Consider the following 18503-nt stretch of genomic DNA (forward strand, 5'->3'; position numbering starts at 1 on the left):
GTGTCAACATCATGGCTGTCGCCATTTGATGCCAATTTGCATTTCTCTGTCACCGAGACAGCGGCGTCAATGCGATCCAGAACACACGTAGACATCATTTGAATATCATTAGCGAACCTGACCCGGTATTCTCCGGGGCCTCCGTGATTGTCCGCCTGACGAGTTCCCAACGGCATGGTTCACTTCTGCTTTTCAAAATCGTGTAACTGCCGTCATGTGTGCTGAAGGAAAGAGAGGAAGTAGGACACAGAGAGGCGTGACTGTGGACTGCCGGGTCAGTCGCTGGCCGAGCTGGCTAGGGTGTGGGGGCCCTGCCAGGGCTGATGTGGGGGGGGGGGCAACAGGCCGAGTGGCCGGTGTGACCCCCATGGGACTGGCGTGGCGTCCAGTCACAGTCCGCCATTGCCGCGGCCTGCAAGGCAGCTATCTTGCTGCACACCCGACCGATCACCCATCTTGGACCCTGGTTCTGTAGAGTGACACCGGCCATATAGGTCCCCCACCCCACTCTCCGCCATACCCGCCCCACCCGCCGGCGGGGCATCTGGCAGCCCACCAAGGGCAACATCCACTGTAGCCCTCACAGGGGGCACTAGGCGGGGCTGCGGAGCATACCGCTGGCAAGGGCATTGCCAGCCAGCTGGCATTAGGGACAAGCGTCAGGGCCAGAGGTCCACAGGGTGCTGGCCACCGACTGGACCAGGAGTGGGGAGATGGAGGGGGAGGAAACATGCAGGGGCAGAGTCCGCAGTGCCAACCGGGGCCATCATGTAGCCTGTTGGACCTGGTTGGGCACGTGGCTACACACCATGCTAACATGTCGGCCTTTCACCTCTGCAGACAATGGATATTGGAATTCAACCAGCAATGCTGGCATTCTTGTTGGTCGCCGCAGCCCTGGGGATGCCTTGTGGGTGTAGTGGCTGCAGCTGCTCGAGGAGTAGGAAGCTGCAGCAGCACAGCGTGCAGCACAGGAACGTGCAGCAGTGGAGTGTGCTCGAGGAATAGGAAGCAGTCGCCAGAATGGAGAGCCAGCCGCCCAACAGGCCGAGAAGAAAGAGGTGCCAAGGAGGCGCCACATGACCCTTCCGTGTACCGGCGCTGCCTGTCATTTGAGGACCTGCCGGACCAGGTATGCCGTCGAAGACTCCGGCTCAGCAGGGAGACAGTGCAACATATGTATGTCGGAGGACACTCGCTCCCAGTGGCCATCAAAGCGCCGGAGGAGACCTGTCTGGGATCTCACAGACCTCGGTGGACAGATGCATCCGTGCCGTCATGGAGGGCCTATATGCCCAGGTGCCTCAAGACATCCATTTCAATGTGGACCGAGCCCACCAGGATGCCCGTGCAGTGGCCGCTCTACACTAACCAAAAGGGATTCCACTCAATGAGTGTGTAGCTGATATGTGACCATCAGCTGCACATCATGCATTTCTGCACGACACCTTCATCCTGGCACATTCAACGATTCCTGACATGTTCGATACGCCATCCCCCCCGCGGGCTGGGGGATTGGCTCCTGGGCAACAAGGGTTATCCACTAAGGTCATGGCTGATGACAACTATCCAGAGGCCACAGACAGATGCTGCGACCCGCTACAATGACGCCCTCCAGTATGATGCTGAGAGGGTCGCCCGCATCGTGGTGGCCTGCTGCGTCCTCCACAACATCGCGCAGCAGAGGAACGACGTGCTGGGGGAGGAGGATGAATGCCAGTCCTCGTCTGACGAGGAGGATGTGAGGAGGGTGAGGATGGGCAGGACGTGATGCCCAGGCAAGCATGGGAGGCTCTGATCACCTGCAGGTTCATCGACTGGGGGGAGGAAACTGACCAGGGGCACAGACACCTCATCTCCTCCTCCCCCCTGTCTAACCCCTTACCTGCAACTCCCTCCATGATACATACCTGCCTCACTGCAGGGTGTGGGTCCCTGGGTTGACAGTAACACTGGTCCATGGGATGGAGGATGATGACAACCCGCTCTGCGATGACCTCTGGTGCTCTGCATTGTACGACAACGTCTGACTCCTGCCCACGGTGGCACTTTCACCGTCCACCTGGGTGATCCCTGCATGCAAGCTGGCCATTCCATCACACGGTCGCATTGAATTCCTGGAGTGACGGTGGTAGGGGCAGTTGGGGGGTGGGGGGGTGGGGGGGGGGGGGCCTAAGCCATGCACAATGTCTGCCCATTCCACACCCGCTCACCCTCTCTGGCAAGCCCAGACTAGCCCACACCTCACACCCATCAGTCAGAGCACCGAGGCAGGTTGTCACAGTGTTAACAGGTGTTTAATGTGACAATGTATATATAGATTTGTGCCCTGGCCCTTATAACTAAACTGTGCCCTACACCCGTGCCAACTTAACTGGTGTCCCAGTTGGCATGGTGCTGCACTGTTCTGCTCGCTATCCAGAGATGCGCCAGGGCAAGAGGGGGGAAGTTCCGACATGAAGTGGCGTTCCGACACCTCCACTGTGGGAGTCGCCAGCATGGACCCCATCACCTCCCCCTCCCTCAGGGTGCCCCCAGGCTACTCCATGGAAGGGAGGTGCGAGGGGAGCCATCCCCTGAGGCTCCCCCGCCACCTACTGCTGCCAGTCCTGGAGGCCGGCTCTGGACTCGGCCAGGGTCTGCATGCACATGGCCCCGGAGCATAGGGAGTAGACCATCTCTGTCTGGGACTGCGCCACATCACCCATTGACACCACCTTCTGGGTTTGCCACAGCAACCAGTGACTGCGCCATCTTCCTCTGGGACTGGGCTACTTCCCTCTGTGTCTGTGCCACATCAGCCAGCGCCTGAGCATTGCCGCCGGCTTTCCCAGCCATGGTCTGCTGTGACTGGGCCGCGCTCAGGAGCACCGCTGCAATTTCCAGGTGGTTCTGTCACATGGTTGCCTGTGAGTCGGCAATTCTGTCCTGGGCCTCAGCCTGCGCCTGCATAGAATGCCCCAGGCCTTGGAAATGCTGATCCATAGCTAACACCGTCGCTCCAATGCCTCCACCGCGGACACCACTCATGGCACCCATTATCAGCACCACCTCCCGCTCCTGCACGCGGTTGGACTCCTCCGACTGCAGCTGCAGATGCTGGATGCTCGCCGACAACCCCTCATGTAGTCCCTGGCTCTGTAACTACATCTCCACAATCGATGGGACTGTTCTTTCCAGAAGCCTGAAATCCGGCTGGACGACAGCTCGATGATGAGGTTGGCCTGCCCTCCGACCATCTGCTGCCTCGGGTGTTCCTACCTCCACCTGCTGTACCAGATCAGCTGTGTGGTGCACACCAGAGAGTGTCTCAGGAGCCATTTCACTAAAGTGCCCAACCGAGGTGAGTGTCTCTGGGATGGTGGAGGGTGTTGGAGACAGCTGTGATGGGAAATCAGTGTCACCCTCAGACTCGAGCTCTGGGAGTTTCGGGTCAAGGGCTGCCGTCTGAGCAACAGCTCGCGAGGGCTCTAGCTGTGGCACTGGCTGGGGGCGGGGGACACCGGATGGAGCCTCCTCATCTCTAGCAGGTCCTGTAAGATGCAAGAACTGCTGGGGAGTGGGAGTGATGAGGGTGCGGGTGATGTGGGGGTGAGAGTGATGGGGTGCTGAGGGTACGGGTGGGGGTGATGGGGTGGTAAGGGTAGTGTAGGGGTGAGGGTGGTGTAAGGGTGAGGGTGGTGTGGGGATGAGGGTGCTGTGGGGGTGAGGGGGTGCTGAGGGTACGGATGGTGTGGGGGTGGTGGGGGTAGTGTGGGGGTGACGGTGAGGGAGTGCTGAGGGTACGGGTGGTGTGGGGGTGAGGGTGGGGGTGGTGGGGGTAGTGTGGCCGTGATGGGGTGGGGGTGAGGGTGAGGGTGGGGTGGGGGTGAGGGTGGGGTGGGGGATGAGGGTGGGGTGGGGGATGAGGGTGGGGTGAGAGTGAGAGGGGGTGAGGGTGGTGCTGGGGGTGAGGGTGGGGTAAGGGTGGTGTGGCTGGTGTGGGGGTAAGGATGGTGTGGGGGTGAGGGTGGTGAGGGGGTGAGGAAGGTGTGGCGGTGAGGGTGATGTGGGGGTGAGGATGGTGTGGGGGTGAGGATGGTGGGTGAGGGTGATGTGGGGGTGTGGGTGGGATGAGGGTGGTGTTGGGGGTGAGGGTGGGGTGGGGGTGAGGGGGTGCTGAGGGTACGGATGGTGTGGGGGTGGGGGTGGTGGGGGTAGTGTGGGGGTGACGGTGAGGGAGTGCTGAGGGTACGGGTGGTGTGGGGGTGAGGGTGGGGGTGGTGGGGGTAGTGTGGGGGTGATGGGGTGGGGGTGAGGGTGAGGGTGGGGTGGGGGTGAGGGTGGGGTGGGGGATGAGGGTGGGGTGGGGGATGAGGGTGGGGTGAGAGTGAGAGGGGGTGAGGGTGTTGCTGGGGGTGAGGGTGGGGTAAGGGTGGTGTGGCTGGTGTGGGGGTGAGGATGGTGTGGGGGCGAGGGTGGTGTGGGGGTGAGGATGGTGTGGCGGTGAGGGTGGTGTGGGGGTGAGGATGGTGTGGGAGTGAGGATGGTGGGGTGAGGGTGATGTGGGGGTGTGGGTGGGATGAGGGTGGTGTTGGGGGTGAGGGTGGGGTGGGGGTGAGGGTGGTGTTAAAGGTGAGGTATGGGTGAGGGTGGGGTGAGGGTGAGGGTGGGGTGAGGATGGTGTTGGGGTGAGGATGGTGTGGGGGTAAGGGTGGTGTTGGGGGTGGTGTGGGGGTGAGGATGGTGTGGGGGTGAGGATGGTATGGGGGTGAGGATGGTGTGGGGTAAGGGTGGGGTGGGGGTGAGGGTGGGGTGAGGGTGAGGGTGGTGTTGGGGTGAGGGTGAGAGTGGTGTGGGGGTGAGTGTGGTGTGGGGATTTGGATGATGTGGGGGTGGTGTTGGGGGTGAGGGTGGTGTGAGGGTGGTGTGGGGTGAGGGTGGTGTGGGGTTGAGTGTGGGGGTGGTATTGGGCTGGTGAGGGTGGTGTGGGGGTGAGGGTGGTGGGGTGAGGGTGGTGTGGGGTTGAAGGTGCTGTGGGGGTGAGGGTGGTGTGGCGGTGAGGGTGGTGTGGGGGTGAGTGTGAGAGTGGTGTGGGGGTGGTGTTGGGGTGGTGTGGGGGTGAGGGTGGGGTGAGGGTGGCGAGGGGGCTGAGGTGGGGGTGAGGGTGAGGGTGAGAGTGGGGGTGAGGGTGGTGTTGGGGGTGAGGTGAGGGTGGTGTGGGGGTTAGGATGGTGTTAGGGGTGAGGGTGGTGTTGGGGTGGTGTGGGGGTGAGGATGGTGTGGGGGTGAGGGTGGGGTGAGGGGGTGAGGATGGTGTGGGGTTGAGGGTGGGGTGAGGGTGATGTGGGGGTGATGTGGGGGTGAGGTTGGGGTGGTGTGGCGGTGGTGTGGGGGCGGTGTGAGGGTGAGGATGGTGTGGGGGTGAGGGTGGTGTGGTGGTTGGGTTGAGGGTGGTGTGGGGTGAGAGTGAGAGTGGTGTAGGGGTGGTGTGGGGGTGAGGGTGGGGGTGAGGGTGGTGTGGGGGTGAGGGTTGTGTGGGGTGAGGTTGAGAGCGGTGTGGGGGTGGTGTGAGGGTGGTGTGTGGGTGAGGGTGGTGTGTGGGTGAGCGTGAGGGTGGGGTGAGGGTGGTGTGGGGGTGAGGGTGGTGTGGGGTGAGGGTGGTGTGGGGGTGAGGGTGGTGTGGGGTGAGGGTGAGAGGTGTGGGGTTGAGGGTGGGGTGAGGGCGGTGTGGGGGTGAGGATGGTGTGGGGGTGAGGATGATGTGGGGGTGGTGTTGGGTTGTGAGGGTGGTGTGGGGGTGAGGGTGGTGTGGGGGTGAGGCTGGTGCGGAGGTGAGGGTGGTGTGGGGGTGAGGGTGGTGTGGGGGTGAGGCTGGTGCGGAGGTGAGGGTGGTGTGGGGGTGAGGGTGGTGTGGGGGTGGTGTTGGGATGGTGTGAGGGTGGTGTGGGGGTGAGGGTGGTGTGTGGGTGAGGGTGGGGTAAAGGTGGTGTGGGGGTGAGGGTGAGAGTGGTGTGGGGGTGGTGTGAGGGTGGTGTGGGTGGTGTGGGGGTGAGGCTGGTGCGGAGGTGAGGGTCGTGTGGGGGTGGTGTGGGGGTGAGGGTGAGAGTGGTGTGGGGGTGGTGCTGGGGGTGGTGTGTTGACCCACGTGTCTCGGGGATGCAACACTCAGCGGGGTCTCAATTCCTCGCCTGTAACCAAACTCCAGCCCGGCAACCTCCCTTTCCTCCGGGCCGGCGACACGTGCAGGGCCCTCTGCTCTGCCAAGTCAGGTGCCGCAGTCTGGCGGTCTCCCTCCAGTTTTCACCCACTCCCGGTGGTTATGGGCGGCCTTCCCCTGGCCGGTTGGGAGGGGCAAACGGAAAACGACAGTGTTAGACAGTCTGACGGATGCAGCCCAGGGGATGGGTAGCTGGTGGCCTCAGTGGCCAGTGCACCCGGCCATGGCAGCTGGTATGGGTACCGGCATGTGATGCAGGGTGGGGTCAGGCCGCCCTCCGGGTTATGGGGGGTGATAGGGTTACGGGGTGTGGGGCGGGTTTGGTGCCAGGGGCACAGTGCTGCCTACTCACACTGGCCGCCCTGAGGCGGTTGTGCAGTTTTTCCTGGCACTGCTGGCCAGTCCGGACAGTGTTGCTCACGGTGCTGACCACCTCTGCCACCTGCGCCCAGGCACGGCGAATGACGGCGACTGGCAGCCTCCTTCCCGGGCCGGAGTACAGGGTCAACCGCCTCTCTTCCATCCCATCCAGGACGTCCTCCAGCTTGATGTCTGTGAAATGGGGTGCCGCTCTCCTCACTGCAATCTTGTTTGTTGGGATGGTGTGTGTGAGCAGTGAAATGTGTATATCCGGCTGCAGCTTGTCAGCCTCCTGAGTGTCAATCGCGAAACCGGCAAATCCGGCACCGTTTCTCATTGGAATCAATTGTGTTCCATGTGGCACCGGTGCTAGCCCCTTCACAATAGCTGATTCGGTCCAGGTGCGGCGCCAGTTTTGCTGTCATGGAACTCCACAATTCCTGCGTCCAATTCTCCCCCAAAATTTCAAAGTTAGTTTGTAACTGGTTTTTCAGGAAGTTTCCCGCCAGCTCGACCGGCGAGGTCCCCACCGCTATTCAACGATACTTAGTCAATTTTTTGGGCCCTGGGGAATTTCTCACCGGTTTTGCCCACACTTAGGGCGCGGTCTTCTGGCCTCGTTACACTCACGCTCAAGCGCAACGATTCCGGTGAATAGCTAGAGAGGCCAAAACGAGATCTGTGTCAGATCCAAACAGTTTGCGATGCAACTGACCGGCTGCTGTAGGCGAAATCGGGATCTCACTGTAGCGAGATGAGAAACCAATTATCATCACTTAAGCCTCATTTCCATACAATCAACGAGAGCCACCCCATATCCAGTGGCCTTCCATCATTTACTGGCTGGGAACCCTTCTCTTCCCAACATCCAAACCTCGCATCCATCCTTCCTGGCCCGAGCATATAGTTCCCCCTAACTGGCCCTCACTGCCCCAGCCCTCAATTTAAAGTGTAGCCTAAACTGTCTCCAAATCCTCTGTGTGGCCACCACCACCTAACTTCTCCCCGAATACTTTCCTGGGGCCATCGAGAGCGGTGCCGTTGCCAACGCCCACAACCCCAACACCCTACAAGGGCCTGCCTCCAACCTTACCCACATAGCCTTTCCCTCCTTACAGCATCCTCTCACCTTCTCAGCATTTGCTGCGCAATATTAGTAAAGCAATTCGGGAGGCCTAGTCCCCCCCCCTTTGCCTTCCCCTCTGTAATATCACTTTTGTGAGGGCCACGAAGAATCCAGCACGAGCTTTAAGGATACAAAGTAATAACATTTATTTACAATGGCATATATATATATATATATATAACAGCAGCAACTTCCCTCGCTGCACACTCCTTCCTGCTGGTTCCAAACTGGCCAGCTTTATTGATACATGGAGTTTACTAGTGGTTTCTCCGCCCCCCTCATTGGGGAAGCTCATACTCCCACAGGATTGTGGGATTGTCATTAGTCCCCAGCCAATGGTAAGCAGGCAGGTTATAACAATCACCTTTCTCGTTCTGGAGGCCTTGCCCCCCCCCCCTCAATGAATGTGGAAATCAACTTATCCCCCATTTGAAGAACGGTTAAGGAAGAAAGACCAGCAAACACTGGAACAGAAACAGGAACCACGGCAAAACATTCATTTTGACAACCTGTACCCGGCCTGCCAATGACAAAGGGAGATTGTCCCACCTTGCCAAATCAGCCTACCCAGTCCCGAGCAATCTGCACCCCCAGATACATAAAGGGAGATGTCGCCAAGCGGAATGGCAATCCTCCCACCCCCGTTCCCACTCCCAGTGGGGAGATCATAAAAACCTCACTCTACCCTAGGTTTAACCTGTACCCGGAGAACTTCTCAAACCTCTGGAGCAGCTCCATTATACCCCCCATCAATACCTTTGGCTCTGAAACATCTGGGAGCAGATCATCTGCATACAGGGACACCCTATGTTCTACCCCACCTCTCACAATCCCCTTCCACAACCCCAAGCGCCTTAAAGCAATGGCCAAGGGTTCTATAGCCAATGCAAACAAAAGGAGGGACATAGGGCACCCCTGCTTCGTACGCTGAAGCAATGCAAAATACCCCGAGTTCGAATTCTTTGTACTCACATTAGCCTTTGAGTCCTTATATAGCAGATGCACCTATGCCTCAAACTTTGGCCCGATCTCAAACCTCCCAGCTAACCCCATTCTACCCAGTCAAATGCCTTCTCTGCATCCAGAGCCACTGCCACTTCCGTCTCCCTTCCCTCTGCTGCGGAGAGGACCACATTCAGCATCTCTTCACGTTTGAAAACAACTGCCTTTCATTAACGAACTATGTCTGATCCTCCCCAATCACCTTCGGGAGACACACCTCCAGCCTTCACGCTAACACCTTTGCCAGAGTTTTGACATCTACATTCAGCAGTGAAATGGGTCTATACGACGCACATTCCACCGGGTCCTTATCTTTCTTTAGTAGTAACGGGATGGAGGCCTGCCCCATTGTTTGTGGCAAGGCACCCCTATCCATTGCATCCTGAAACATGCCCACCATCACTGGAGCCAACTTATCTTTAAATATTTTATAGCATTCGGCTGGGAATCCCTCGGCCTCCGACACTTTCCCCACCTGCATCCTCCCAATTGCCTCCTTCACTTCTTGCACCCTCACCGGCTCCTTTACCCCTGCCCTATCCTCCTCCCCCAACCCCGGGTACTCCAACCCATCCAAGAAATCCCTCATCTCCCAATCCTTTGGAGCCTGCGACCTATATTAACTCCATTAATCTGCTCCGGAGCCACCACCAATTTCTCTGCCTTATTCCGTATCTGGACTATCTCCCTCTCCGCTGCCTCCCTTCAGAGTTGGCCCACCAACATGCATCCTGCCTTCTTCCCATACTCATAAACAGCTCCCTTCACCTTTCTTAGATGACAGACCGATTTCTTCATGGACAGTTGATCGAACCTCACTTGTAGCTCCTTCCTCTTAACCAGGAGACCCAGGTCCGTGCTCTCAGTGAGCTTCCCATCTACTTCCAAAATCTCCTCTATCAGTTGATGATGTTCTTTCCTCTCCACCCTATCTTCCATGGCCTTGAGCGAGATCACTTCGCCCCTTACTACCGCCTTCAACGCCTCCCAGACCACCGAGACCTCCCCCGTACAATTAAACATCGCATACTCCTTGATAACCTTTCCAATCTTCTCACAGAAGCTCCGATCTGCTAGTAACCCCACATCCATTCTCCACCCCAGCCTCTGAGCTACCCCCTTTTCCATTATCCCATCCATCCAGTGTGGGGCATGATCCAAAATCACGATTGCTGAGTACTCAGATCACTGAATCCCAGCTGATAGTGCCTTTCCCACTATGAAGAAGTCAATTCTTGAGTACATCTTGTGCACCGGGGAGAAAAAAGAATACTCCCGTACTTCTGGATGTAGCAACCTCCATGGATCTACCCCTCCTAGCTCCCCCATAAGCCCAGCCAACACTTTTGCACCGCCCCCCCCCCCCCCCCCCCCCCAGATTGGGACAGCAAGCACGGCTGGGACTTGGCCACTTTCAGGTCCAACACTATGTTCCAATCTCCCCCTATCAGCTCATGGGTATCCAGATCCAGGATAGCACCTAACACCTTCTTTGCAAACCACATGTCGACCCAGTTGGGACCGTATGTGCTCACTAATGCCAGCGCCTACCCTCCAATGCATTTGTCACTACTACATACCTGCCCCCACCCCCCTGATCCGCCACCACCTTTTCCATCTGGAACCATGCCCTCTTGCCTACCAGTACCGCCACACCTCGACCCTACTCTCAAACCCTGGATGAAACACCTGACTCACCAGCCCTTCCTAAGCCTCACCTGATCTTTCAGCCTAAGATGTGTCTCTTGTAGCATCACTACACTAGCCTTTAAGCTCTTCAAATGTGTGAAAACCTTTGATCTCTTCACATGTTCCCTTAACCCCCTCACGTTTCACGTTACTATTCTGACTGGGGGTCTCTCACCCCCACCACCCCTCCCACCCTTCTTATCTACCATCATCATATCTCCGGGTGCTGCCTCTCAGACCTAACCTGCCCCATCCTTTTGTTGCCATCGAACAACCACCCCCTACCCCCCCCAAACACACCCCGAACAACTCCCCCATATTAATCCCTCATCTAGTATCACTTCCCTCCCTCTCCCTTTCACCCTCCCCCGGCCCATCAAAACCTGCTCAACCAGACTTTGACAGCCATGGCCCCTCCCCCCACTACATACCCGTCCACTCGCCAGACTCTGCTTGCTAGTGTGGGGACCCCTATCCGGACCCCCCTCCTCCCAGTCCCCTCTTCCAAATCCAATCCCAGGGAACCAAAACAGTCCCCCACCAACAACCCCCCTCCCTAACAACGCCTGCCGAACTTAGTGCACATATCCCCAAATCCAAAATAATTAGAACAAACTCTAAACACAGCCAGACTACCTTCCCACACTCTACCAACCCCAAGACCCCTACTTTCCACCACCCAGTACACAAATGTAAACCCCATAAACGAAAAAAAGCCCAGACCCCTTCCCCTCAATCCAGATCACATTTCCAGTCTCATCCTCATTTCAGTCACAATCCTTCGGCCTTCACAAACGTCACTGCCCCCTCCGCCATTCTGAAATAGAGATCCTACGATTTGTACATCGTCATCAACCTGGCGGGATAGACCACTCCAAACCGCATGCCTTTGTTGGAGAGTGGAGCCTTCACCTGTCTGAAAGCCGCCCGCCTTTTCGCCAGATCCATTGTCAAACCTTGGTAGATTCGTATATCAGCACCCTCCCATTTCACCTCTCGCCTTTGTTTTGCCCAGTTTAGGACCTTTTCCTTGGTATGATGTTTGTGGAAGTTTTAACTGCTTATAATTGCTCTTGGCGCTCATTCACTTTTCCTTCGGCTATAGCGACCGACGTGCCCTGTCCAACTCGTAATGGGAGGGTTCTTCTCTCTCCCCCCCCCCCCCCCCCCCCCATCAACCCTGCCAACACCTTGCGATGCATTCGGTCGGCCTCGGGTCCTCCACCTCCTCCGGCAGACCCACAATCCAAAGGTTTTCACTCCTTGACCTGTTCTTCAGGTCCTCCACGTTAGCTTTAAGTCCTTTATTCGTCTCCACCACTCTCCGCAACTCCTCACCCATCAAAGTAATCTGGTCACTGTACTGCGACGTAGCCCTCCTCCATTTCTTTCAACCTGTCTCTTTGCTCACTTATTTTGGCGCATTTTCCGATACAGGTGCCATTACCGGAGCCATTGCCTCCTCCACTCACGTTCTCATCATAGCCAGCATTTCTCTTCACATAACCTCCAAATGTCTGGTGAACAGCCTTTCAAATACACCACACATCACTTCAATCAATGAATCTGCTGTGAGGGGAGCGGAGCCACATTGTGCTCCTTGCCCCGCCATCTTTTTTTCTTCCTGAAGCGTCGATTCACTTGGCAACGAATTATCGGGTCACCTCCTTCTTACCACTGTTCTTCTTTTGGGCCTTGGACATCGCACCATAATGTACAGTCTTTCGAAACTAATTAATACAAAAAACGCCCCTGGGAACAGGCTATAGACGTTGATAAAACTAAAATTTTGGCTAGGTACTTCCCCACGCACGACCTCCGTTCACATGACGGTTACACAACTCTCACCAAAACTCCCAGAGAACCAAGGCAGGCTTTCTAACCAGCCTGCCTCGGCACTCGTCTGCCCATGGTCAGCCATGCTCTGCTCCCAGGTTCGGTGAGCCTGACTCCATCCCACATTCATCTCGCCCAGAGCAAAGATTGTTTGTATCAAGGTCATTTTTATCATGCTGGCCCAGTGAGTCAGCAGCCAAAGTTCAACCCCTTATATCCAAAGGTAGTGTGCTCTTGGTGAAGAACTGGGGCGACATTCTCCGACCCCCCCGCCGGGTCGGAGGAATCGCCGGGGGCTGGCGTGAATCCCGCCCCCCGCCGGTTGCCGAAGTCTCCGGCACCGGAGATTCAGCGGGGCGGGAATCGCGCCGGTTGGCGGGCCCCCCCCGCTCGATTCTCCGGCCCGGATGGACCGAAGTCCCGCCGATAAATTGCCTGACTCGCCGGCGTAAATTAAATCACCTTTTGAACGGCGGGACAAGGCGGCGTGGGTGGGCTCCGGGGTCCTGGGGCATGTGCCGCCCGGAGATGTCATTTCCGCTCCAGCTGGCGGGGCAACAAAGGGCCGTTTCCGCCAGCTGGCGGGGCAGAAATTCCTCCGGCGTCGGCCTTGCCCCTCAATGTTGGGGCTCGACCCCCAAAGATGCGGAGTATTCCGCACCTTTGGGGGCGGCACGATGCCCGTCTGATTGGCGCCGTTTTGGGCGCCAGTCGGCGGACATCGCGCCGTTTCCGGAGAATTTTGCCCCAGATGCTTTTATTGTTTAGATTTGCATTACTTCAGAAAATTATTAATATTGGTCAGACAAGACATTTTCCAAACATTCTAAAGTACATTCGTTTACAGAAGCAAACAGTAACAGGTTGAAATCAGTCCAAATAGGTGCAGCAGTTTTGATCCAGTTCATGAAAGGGTTAAACAAACAAGCTTATCGTAAAAGTTTGATTGGCAAACAAAGACTGTGAATTGCCAGGGTGCAGCGTGAATCCCGCCCCAACCCTCGGCTGTCGGATTCTCCGGCGCCGGTTTTTCGGCGGGGGTGGGAATCGCGCTGCGCCGTTCAGGGGCTGTTGGTAGTGGCCCCCCCCCGGCGATTCTCCAGCCCGCGATGGGCCAAGTGGCCGCCTCGTTTTTGGCGGGTCCCACCGGCGTAAAATACATTGGGGCGAAATTCCTCCGGTATCGGCACGATGTCCGCCGACCCGTGCCAAAAACGGCGCAAAATCAGTCGGGCATCGCGCCGCCCCCAAAGGTGCGGAATCCTCCGCATCTTGGGGGGCCCAGCCCTAACCTTGAGGGGCTAGCCCCGCGCCGGACTAATTTCCGCCCAGCCAGCTGGCGGAAAAGGCCTTTGGTGCCCCGCCAGCTAGCGTGGAAATGACATCACCGGGCGGCGCATGCGCGGAGCGTTAGCGGCCGCTCATGGCATCCCGCGCATGCGCTGTGGAGGGAGTCTCTTCCGCCTCCGCCATGGTGGAGACCGTGGCGAAGGTGGAAGGAAAGAATGCCCCCACGGCACAGGCCCGCCCGCGGATCGGTGGGGCCCCGATCGCGGGGCAGGCCACCGTGGGGGCACCCCCCGGGGCCAGCTCGCCCCGCGCCCCCCCCCAGGACCCCGGAGCCCGCCCGCGCCGCCTTGTCCCGCTGGTAAGGTAGGTGGTTTAATCCACGCCGGCGGGACAGGCATCCCTAGCAGCGGGACTTCGGCCCATTTGGGCCGGAGAATCGCGGGGGGGGGGCCCGCCAACCGGCGCGGCGCGATTCCCGCCCCCGCCAAATCTCCGGTGCCGGAGAATTCGGCAACCGGCGGAGCCGGGATTCACGCCAGTCCCCGGCGATTCTCCGACCCGGCGGGGGGATCGGAGAATCTCGCCCCAGGTCCGTACCGGCGAGACCTGGCCTCTGCGGGCAGCCTGTGGAGTCCTCGACGGGGCGTGGGGGACTCTGGACTCGGGGGGGGGCCACAGTGGCCTGCCCCGTGATCAGGGCCCACCGATCCGCGGGCGAGCCTGGGCTGTCGGGGCACTCATTCCCTCTGCGCCAGCCGGTTTATTGGTCCGCCATGGCCAGCGCGGAGAAGAACCCCCCTGCGCAAGCGCTGGGATGTTGCCAGCACACGCTGGCGCTCCCGCGCATGCGCCAACTCGCGCCGGCCAGCAGTGGCCCTCCGTGCCGGTTGGCATGGCGCCAAGCCCTTCGCCGCCGGCTGGCGCGATGCCAACCCCCGCCGGCGCCAGCCTAGCCCCTGAAGGTGCGGAGGATTCCGCACCTTCCGGACAGCCCGACGCCGGAGTGGTTCACGCCACTCCTCGGCGCTGGTAAGGCCCGCCCTATGGGTGGGATTCTCTCACCCTGGGGCCAGGACGGAGAATCGCTGGGACGGGCGCGAATCGTGCCCTGACACCGGTCCGCCGATTCTCCGGAAAGTGGAGAATCGGCGCCATTAGCGGTGGCACGGCGCCGGTCGGGGGCCGCTCTACGGACCCCCCCCCACCAATTCTCCGCCTGGGATGGGTCGAGGGGTCACGCAAAAATAGCCAAATCCCGCCGGCGCCGTTCATTACTGTTCTTACCTGGCGGGATGTCGGCGTGGATGCATCCAGGAGCGGCCTGGTAAGGGGGAGGGGGTCCGACGCCGCGGGGGGGGGGGGGGGGGGGGGGGGGGGGGGGGGGGAGGTGGGAGGGGGGGGGGGCCCGCCCACTGTGGCCTGGCCCACGATCGGGGCCTACCGATCGGCATGCCGGCGTCTCGGGCTGGGGGCCTCTTTTGTTCCGCACCGGCCCCTGTAGCCCTACGCCATATTGCCATTCCCACTGCCCATGCGTAGACCTGCGGCGCCCATCTGACGCCGGGGATCAGCATTTGGAGCGGTGTGGGTCACTCCAGTGCCATGCTGGGCCCCTGTAGAGGTCAGAAACTCTGCTCCTGAGGCCATGTTGACCCCGTCGAGAAACGCAACGGCGTTTACAACGGCGTCAACACTTAGCCTCAGGATCAGAGAATCCCACCCTATACCAGTCATTTTCAACATCGGGGTCGCGACCTGCAGGTCGGTCGCGGGCGGATGTTCGGAGGGCCATTCATCGCGCCGTTCCCGATCGCGGGAATTAATGCGCAACAGCTGCAGCAGCCAGCTTTTAAAAATGCCAGCTGCGACCAGCTTTAAAAATGTTGCCCGTGACCGGCTTTCAGAATGCGGGCACGCTGTGCATGCGTACCAACTCACCAGTGCGCATGCCTGGAGTCCAGCAAGAAACACCGTTTCCTCCTGACGTCAGGAGTGACGTCTGCACTGACCCAGCAGAAGATTTTTTTTAATTCAATGCAGCCTTCCTGCCTGATGCAACAGCAGAGAACAGATCATGCACCCCGAACATTGATGTCACGTGCACAGGGCGCGATTCTTCCATTTTGTGAGCAGCAAACAAGCAACAGGACTGTAAAATTTAAAATGGATAATTTTGTAATAAGGAAGAGAGCACCAGAGACACATACAGGGCAGGATCTCACAACTAAACCTACTGGAAAGTGTGGCTCAGGAGAACCCACAACAGGACAAAGCAGTAGTGGTGTGAGCTGTCAGGAGAGTCCACAATAGGACAAAGCAGTGCTGGGGTGACCTCCAGGACCTTTGATGAACAACCCATACAGAAATGTAACATTGAATGACCAAGCAAGTGAGATAGGACCAAGCAGGCTCACCTGTCGCATTAAAGATAAGCGAAAATGGTGGGTCGCAACAGTTGGCCAGCATGGGTTCCAAAGGTTGGCCGGTTGGTAAAAATGGGTCCCGAGAAAAAAAGTTTGATAAACACTGAACTAGACAATACAATACATCAGTGGGTCTAGCCAATTATAGTTTTCCTATCTTACCTGCATATGTGTTGCAGCCATGTCCTCCCATGAGATGCCCAGAATGTGCCCCAACCAGTGAAGGTGAAAATTATTGAGCTTCCTTTCCTGATAGCTGGAAGTTGTCCTAGTTTTACAACCTTACAGCAAGGTGCTGAGAACACAGGCCTCAAAAAACTAACATCTCGGTCCAAAGAGTCAGTATCATATTATTCCATGCATGTTTCTTGAATTGGGCAAAGGTGGTAGCTGCTTCCCCAAGTTGTGTATTGAGTTCTGCACCAAGAGACAAACTGTCTGTCACCATGGAGCCAAGATAGCAGAATGTACAAAATCACTTCCAGTGGGATGTTACTTAGTGCAGTTTTTTCAAAGTGAGGGTTGTGACCTGTGGATGGGTCGTGGGATATTGAAAAATGGGCCGCCAAAAATGATCCCAAAGATTGCCTGACCTTTTTTTCCGTTTCATCTCTTGGTAAATTCTCACTGCCATAAACTTATCCTGTTTTTAAAAAAGGGCACATCCATAAGGTTTGATGAGTATCGTCATTACCTCAAAATCCAACTCATTATTTTGCCCCTGTATGAATAGAAATATTTTGCTGTTGGATCAATTTAAAAATGAGATGACATCTGAGAAATACGGATGGTTGATACACAGAAAATGAGTGTATTGTCTCATTTCGGACATTTAGTTTGAATGTATATGGAGAGGAGTTTGCAAAATACTGACATCAATTTCCTTTGTGCCGGAGTATGGCCTGAATAAATTGGATCTGAAACCAGATCAGCAGATGTGTCTAGGTAGGTGGGATGGTACACGGAATGTCAGATCCTCAGATTAATTAAGCAACCTTTTGGTTCTTTAGAGCCCAGAGTTAAATTTTGGTTTGAGTTGGAAATGCCCGATTGGACAAAACCAGCCATTTCAGTGTCAGGGACGTAAAACTGTTTGTTGGTAAGTGAAATTTGCAATGTACAAGGTGGAATTATTTTGTTGCCATGCAACGTTTTAGCTTTAAGTATGCAGAACTGAATTCAATTTACTGTCATAAGTGAGTAAGATCAATTATATTCATTTTAAAGGCATAAAAGTGAGGACCAAGCAGTCTCACCTGTACATTAAATAGTAAGTGAACATGGCGTGGATTGTGAGGGACGGCCATCTGGTAAAAGTGGGTCGCCGGAAAAAGAGCTTAATTTAGTGTGATCAAGGGCAGAGATGTGTTAGCCAGTCCCATAAGCACAGTTTAATTGATGCCTATAGTCAGGGAGAACTAATTACAGGAGTGGGAGATAACCTATGAGCCGTTGTAGCTGAGTTTCTGTGTGAGCAACTAAAGCGCGGGGTCATCAGCCAAAGAGGAGTTCTCTGAATAAGGCATGCTGTATTTGTCATCGCTTGCAGTCTGGACAGACTGGAGTGTTTGCTCTCTGACCTAGTAGGCAGGCAAGCTCCTTCCATATCTTCAGGGAAGGAAAAGGTCAGCAGCATGGAGAGGAAGAAGAAAATACCAAAGAAAGTGGGGACTAGGACACAGATCTATTTCATTTCACCTTGAAACTGTCAGAAGTGGTCAAATTGTAAAGTACATGCTGTCACAAGTCTGAGGAAGCTTGGTGGCCAACAACTTATATTTATTTAGTATCTTTAACGCAATAAATGTCTGAAAGAATTTCAAAGGAACATTTTAAGAGAAAGTACGATACTGAGCCATACAAAGATAAAATCAAGACGGATAATCAAAGAGATAGGTTTTAAGGAGTGTTTTAGAGGAAAGCAAGATATAGATGTGTAGAGAACCTAGACAGCTGAAGGAAGAGCTACCAATGGTGGAGCAATTATAATTGGGAATGCACAAGAGACCAGAGTTAGAGGAGCATAGATGTCGGAGGATTGTGGGATTGGAGGATTCTATAGAGGTAGGGAGGGGCAAGCCTATGGAGGAATTTGAAAACAAGGATGAGAATTTAAAAAATGAAGACATGGCTTGACCTGGGACCAATATTAAGTCGGTGAGCACAGGAGCAATGAGGAACGAGACATGCGAGTTAAGACATTGGGTAGCAGAGTTTTGGAGCACCTCAAATTTAAAATATGAGAGACCAACCAGAAGTGCATTGGAACAGTCAAATCCAGAATTAACAATGGTATAACTGAAAGTTTCACTGAATGCGCTGAGATTGGGGGGGGGGGGGGGGGTGGTGGATGAGCGATGCTGCAGATGTAGAAATAGGTGATCTTAATGATGGCATGAATACAAGGTCAGAAACTCATCTCAGGATCATATGTGATGGCAAGGTGACAAACAGACTCACTTAATCTCAGACTATTGCCAGGGAGCCAGTAGCTGGGGAGCTTGGAAGGGAGACAGCCCCACAGCAGAGGAATCAAGGGAATAGCAGAGCTCACCCCAAACAAAGGACACATGGACTG

General features: G+C 56.3%; 1 protein-coding gene across 2 annotated transcripts in view; it reads left to right on the forward strand.

The window, feature by feature from the left end:
• LOC140430789 (uncharacterized) overlaps nt 1-18503 on the forward strand; it is a 448181-nt gene that overhangs the window by 404479 nt on the left and 25199 nt on the right. The gene's annotated exons all lie outside the window — the stretch shown is intronic.

The sequence above is a fragment of the Scyliorhinus torazame genome, chromosome 10 (genome assembly GCF_047496885.1).
Source record: "Scyliorhinus torazame isolate Kashiwa2021f chromosome 10, sScyTor2.1, whole genome shotgun sequence".
NCBI lineage: Eukaryota > Metazoa > Chordata > Chondrichthyes > Carcharhiniformes > Scyliorhinidae > Scyliorhinus > Scyliorhinus torazame.